Source organism: Sinocyclocheilus anshuiensis, unplaced genomic scaffold (assembly GCF_001515605.1).
Source record: "Sinocyclocheilus anshuiensis isolate Anshui unplaced genomic scaffold, SAMN03320099.WGS_v1.1 scaffold661, whole genome shotgun sequence".
NCBI lineage: Eukaryota > Metazoa > Chordata > Actinopteri > Cypriniformes > Cyprinidae > Sinocyclocheilus > Sinocyclocheilus anshuiensis.
Window position 1 is genome coordinate 274437 of NW_015536491.1, and position 6427 is coordinate 280863.

The 6427-nt window shown below is 37.3% G+C and overlaps 1 pseudogene; it reads right to left on the reverse strand.

The window, feature by feature from the left end:
* The window catches only part of LOC107685455 (rab3 GTPase-activating protein catalytic subunit-like), a 55816-nt pseudogene that overhangs the window by 34729 nt on the left and 14660 nt on the right, over positions 1-6427 (reverse strand).

The window sequence follows — 6427 nt, forward strand, 5'->3', positions numbered from 1 at the left end:
TTTACTTAGCTATCTAAATGGGGACATTACATAGACTTCTATTGTTTTTATATACAGATAGTTATACACTTTCTAACCTAAACCCACCCCTAACCCTACTCCTCACAGAAAACTTTCTGCATTTTTACAATTTCAAAAATAAAAAAAAAACTTTGTTTACTTTATTTTCTATAACAGTTTTACAAATGAGGACATCCACAAATTGAGGTTTTTGCCGATTTTGTCAGGTTTTGCTCACTTGGGTACAAATTTGTCCCCAAAATATGGTTAAGTACACACACACACACACACACACACATGATTCCACCCAATCAGAGTGAAAATCTGTGTTGAACGCCTCTCACACACATACTGGTGTGTAAAATCTAAGAATTTATTAGCCAATGGCTAATGTTAGACATTATTTAGTCGCATTTGCGAGTGATTTACTCTCAATGTAGAGGGTTGAATAATCACTCTAACTCTAAAAGAAGTCCACAGCGTGACTATAACAATAACGACACAGACAAATGATATCGCTGGAATCTTTTTCAAAACAATTTTTCCAGATGATGAATGATAAAAACTAGGGCTGGGTTGAAAATATAAATTTGGTTGATGAACCGATATCTATTCTTAAATCCCAAGAATCAATCTATGCTGTTTTCAGTTCAGTTCAAAAATTCATCAAACATAATTTGTAGCTTCTGCCATCAAATAAATTGCAATAATCTTTGTGTTTTGTTACTTTTGATATGAAACACAGTCTCAGCCTTGAAATTCCATCAGTTTGATCACTAAATGTGGTTTTGTGGCTCTTTATTGTGTGCTGACAGATGCTGTAGGGAAGCGATCGGCTCTTTCGCTTTACTACTAGTTATAGCAGCAAATAAACATGAACGAACATCAGAACTGAGATGATCATGATTCATCTAATAGATCAATCAGTGATTCAAACGCACCAATAATGTCACATCTACCTTAGGAAAGGCATTTAATGACTATAAACTCGATATAGTCAGCTAAAAAATAACTCTAGAGAGGAGCATTTTGATCAATATATGAAGAGTTCATTTGCAAAAACTGATAACTCCGTTTTTAACAGTTTTCAAAAATCATGTTTTTTCATTGTGCATTATAATTAATCTCAATCAAACTGCAGTCGGGTTATTTTGATTAGGTTAAAAAATAACTAAAAAATACAGCTAACTAACACAATAAAAACATGATTTTTGAAAATGTAAAAAAACTGAGTTATCTGTTTTTGCAAATAAACTCTTCATATGCACTATATATTACATATTCGTTATATTTATACTGAACCTGTTCTTCAATATTTTATGTACGCTCGAATTAATCTGACATGAATTTAATTATTTAACTACATTTTTATTATATAATAATGTTTTATTATAAAACTGCCTTACAGATCACTTTTTTATAGTAATGTACCAGTTTATTGTTTTATTAGTTAGATTTTTGTACCTGATTGCCTATAGATCCAAATGAATCGATATCGAATCAAACTGAATCAAGATCAAACGTGAATCGAATCGTGAAGTTCGTCTCAATCCCAGCCTTAATAAAGCACTGACAGCCAATCAGAATCCAGCGACCTCCAGCATGTAAAGCAGCAGAAGCTGAAGTGTGTGTGTAATAACAGCAGGTTCTGGTCTGCTGTGATGTGTTGATGTGAACACGTCTCTCACCCGTAGATCAGGCAGTTGTTCTCCCAGCGGTAGCGCATCTCCAGCACAAACTCCTGCCACAGGTGAGCCACAGCGCGCACTCCTCCGTGATGGAAGTTCACCATACAGACACACAGGGCCAGACGGTACGTCAGACTGTCGCTCGGAGCAGACTTCAGCTGATTATAGAGGTGCTGCTGACAGGAGAACACCGTCACATCAGCAGCACAGAGACGTGTTCAATCCTCTGCATCTGATCCAGTGACTGACGGAGACTCACGTGGTCCGGTTCCTGCGTGGATCTGACCTCGCTCCAGTCTGCTTTATCCAGAGCTGCGTCCGGGAACAGATACTTATGGACAAACACAAACACGGCAGAACAGAGGTTTATGATGCTGATGGAAAAGGGCAGAGACATCCAACCCTCCAAACCTGATGATTTTACATGACCTGCACTTTAAAAACAGAGATGTCTGTTTACACAAACCTCATATTTCTGTCCATACCAAACCAGAAATCTGCATCATTGATTCTGTTATTTTCCTGTTTAATACTGTGAAGCTGCTTTGTAACAATCTCAACTGTATAAAGTGCTATAGAAGTGAAGGTGACTTTGACTGTGATATGTCTAAACTGGATGCAGTAAAGCATATATATATATATATATATATATATATAGTATAAGTATATATACGTATTCACCTACACGAGCCCACAGTAAAACACACAACACAAGATACACCGTTTTACTGTATTATTACCAGTATGGGAGAAAGCTGCTTTGAAAAGTAATGCATTGCAATATTGTGTTACTCCATAAAAACAGTACTAACTGCATTACTTAGTTACTCTTTATGTAAAGTAATGCATTACGTTACTTTTGTGTTCATTTTTGTCACCTGAGCTGGGCTTGCTTATTTATTTTTAATTACAAAAAACCCAAAAGTTATATTTTTGGAAACTGTAAAGGCCCTTTCAGACCAACAGTGAAATGAAGGAGATGTCTGTCTCTGCACTCACTCCTGATTTATCAGTCAATAAACGGAAAAACAAAGTAACCTGCGTTACGTATTTGAAAAAATAACTTGGGTATTTTCTTGTAAATTTAAAAATAATGTGTTACTTTACTATTTACTTGAAATATGTGTGTCCCTGCAGCACAAAAGCAGTCTTAAGTCGCTGGGGTATATTTGTAGCAATAGCCAACAATACATTGTATGGGTCAAAATTACACATTTTTCTTTTATGCCAAAAATCATTAGGATATTAAGTAAAGATCATGTTCCATGAAGATATTTTGTAAATCTCCTACCGTAAATATATCAAAACTTAATGTTTGATTAGTAATATGCATTGCTAAGAACTTCATTTGGACAACTTTAAAGATGATTTTCTCAATATTTAGATTTTTTTGCACCCTCAGATTCCAGATTTTCAAATAGTTGTATCTCAGCCAAATATTGTCCTGTCCTAACAAACCATACATCAATGGAAAGATTATTTATTCAGCTTTCAGTTGATGCATACATCTCATTTAAAAAAATTGACCCTTATGACTGGTTTTGTGCTCCAGGGTCACATATGTAATCACATATTACTCGATAAGGTGTTACTCTCAACACTAGTCTGCTCTGATGCATGGCCCTTCATCATCCTCATCCTCACAGTGAGGCCTGTGTAAATCCCCAGCATGCTCTCACCAGCAGGATGGAGTTGAGCACGTGGTTGTGTAGCGGCGACTCCTCGGCGCGTCTGTTTCTCCGGATGCGTTTCCTCGCGCTGTGCATCATGCTGGAGACAGACAGCTTGTGTATGGGGACGGCTGCGGGCTCCGTCAGCTTGGACAGCGCTTGACTGATGTCACTGTTCTCTACAGAAACCACACCAACCATCAGCTTTATACAGTACAGACCGATTCAGAGCAGCTTCACGCAGATACACAGGAACATAACAGAATCAGTCATGCAGAGTCATTTCAGCTGTAAGAAGAAAATCAACTAATTTTTCAGATCAGTGAATCAAAGAATGCACACAATTAGACGGTGTTCAGTAATACGATATATCACAATAATGAGCATGCATGATATTGTTATACTGGGCACTTGAATGCATGAATGCATTTTACAAAAATATCTTCTAAGCCTTTATTAATCGTTGTTAATTTCAACATTTAATAACACGTTATTGAAATCAAAAGTTTTAACTATTATTTAATGCACCTGAGCTAACATGAACATTAACAAAAAAAAATAACTTCTGTAACAAATATTGCTCATTAGTGTTAATGCGTTAACTAAGGCTAAATAATAATTCTTTTGCACTTTAATCGGCTTGAAACATTTGTTCACTTTATACATTTCTGTGTATTGCTTTACTGTATTTTCAGCTCTTTTTGTTAAAAAAAGAAAACTCTTGAAACACGTTACATTATTACAACACTTTTTGTAACTTTCAATTTCGTGATAATACCGAGTGATAAAAGCTTCAGCAATCAATGTGCTCAGATCTGATGTCTGGTGTTCGTGCTCCTCAAAATCAATCATATGTGTTCATATCAACTCTGATTATTATTTCAGGAGGAATAAATGAGATATGAATGGAAAGATCGGATCCTGAAGGACGACACCGTTATTGAACTGAATCAACATTGAACTGAATCGATCTGAATCTTCTGTTGTTAAAAGTTGTTAAAATTTATACATTTTGCAACATTAACACTTTGAAGTTCCTGTTTATCACTATGAAGCTGCTTTGAAGCAATCTGTGCTTTACAAAGTGCTATAGAAAGAAACGTGACGATGCAGAGCGTGCTTGAAGTTTGATTCTAGTCCAGTTCATTTTAGATATCTGTGTTAATTGCTGTCTAAAACCAGACCTTTCCCTTCGTCCTCGACTGCGTTCCTCCCCAGAATCTCCTCGCTGGTCTCCGTGCGGCAGCAGAGCTTGAAGAACTCCGTGAGGAACTCACCTGAGGAGCGAGACATCATCACACTCATGCAGCTCTCAGTGCTCATGTGCTGTGTTTGTGTCAGCGTCTCCTCTTACCCAGCAAGCACTGCGGATTGTCTGCTTTCCGCACTCGAACGGACCAGTGAGGAGCCTGAAGAGGATCCAGATCGCTGAAAAACAGACGCAGAGCTGGAGTCAAACTAACATCTGCAGTGTTAAACCTGTCTGTCTGTCATAAACACCGCAAAACCTGCTGTTCTTGTCTTGTTTTCCAGTAAAAATATCTAGACATCCTTAAATCAAGATGCATTTACTGGAGAAGACTTCAGATATCAAGTCTTGTTTTAAATGCATCAAAATGCAGCGAGTTAGTAATATCTGACGACGAGGTTTTAAAAAGAATCGCTTTGAATCAAGTTTTTCTGATTCTGACTCACTTCATTTTGATCAGTTTCGCAAAAAACAAGACCTTTTTGCTCAAAAGTCATTTTGGCATCTGTGACGGAAAACAAGGCAAAAATCATGGTAAAACTTCACTCAAACCCTTTATGTGTAATGCATCATAGAGGCATAATAGTGTACTTGCAATAGTTCCACTTTAGCACAATAAAATATACTTCAGTATATCTTTAGTTGGACTTCTGCACGATTAAAGTGCATTAAGCACAAAATTAGTTGTTCCGATTAAGCAGACTTGAAGTATACCAGTTTAGTACACTAAATTTACAATTGCAGGGTATTTTTATTAAGTACATAAATATGTAAATGTATTTGTAGTATACTTAGCATAAAATATATACATTTCAAATACAGTCTGCTAAATTGGAACAACTAATTTTGTGCTTAATGCACTTTAATTGATATGTCACTAAATATGTTAATAGGTTTGAAATATACTTAGTTTTACTTTTTTACTAGGGTAATGCACTCATATGATTATAACGCAATAAATATAAAGGCTTTAAGTGTTTGTTTTTTTTTGCAGTGTGAGCAAAAGCTAAATGAAGAGTGTGAGTGAGAGCCGTTCGCTGTCTGCTCGAGAACACTTCTGTTCATCTGCTTCAGAAAGCTGTCGCTCTCCTTCAGAAGTGAGAGCTGACGATCAGCACAAGCTCACACGCCAGAAAACAGCAGCGAGTGTTAATGTGACGCTACGGCTCGCCAGCAGCACTACACTAAAAGGCGTAAAATAATGCCTCCTCTCCTCTCCTCTCCTCTCCGGAGCTGTGAAGAATCATGAAGGGTGACAGGTTCCTCAGGAGCTGACGAAACATGCATCTCGTGCTTCATGCATATTCATGAATTACTCAGTCCTATAAAAAACCCATTAGAGCGCCGTTCTATTTTCATCATCCGAGGAGCACAAAATGTCTCTTTCACAAAAGCGGTGTGTGTGTGTGTGTGTGTGTGTGTGTGTGAGAGAGTGTGTGTGTGTGTGAGAGAGAGAGAGAGAGAGAGAGAGAGTGTGTGTGTTCTGTGAGCTTCTGAAGGAACACTTACGAATAAACATCGTTATCCACCACGATTCCCTCCGTCAGGTTCGGCCAGGTGGTTGCCAGATGAAGTTCGCTGAAAGAGCGGAGAGAGATAATATTCACATTATTAACCAGTCTGCAAGAAATGAAGATTTGAGAAGATTATTCATGTATGTTTGTGTTTATAACATCTGAGCTGAATGAGTCTCTTTAATCACTCATAAACATAGCCACTATTTTAAAGGGGTCATAGGATGCTACATGCACTTTCACAAGTTGTTTGAACTGAAATGTGTGTTGGCAGTGTGTGTACACAACCACCCTATAATGATAAAG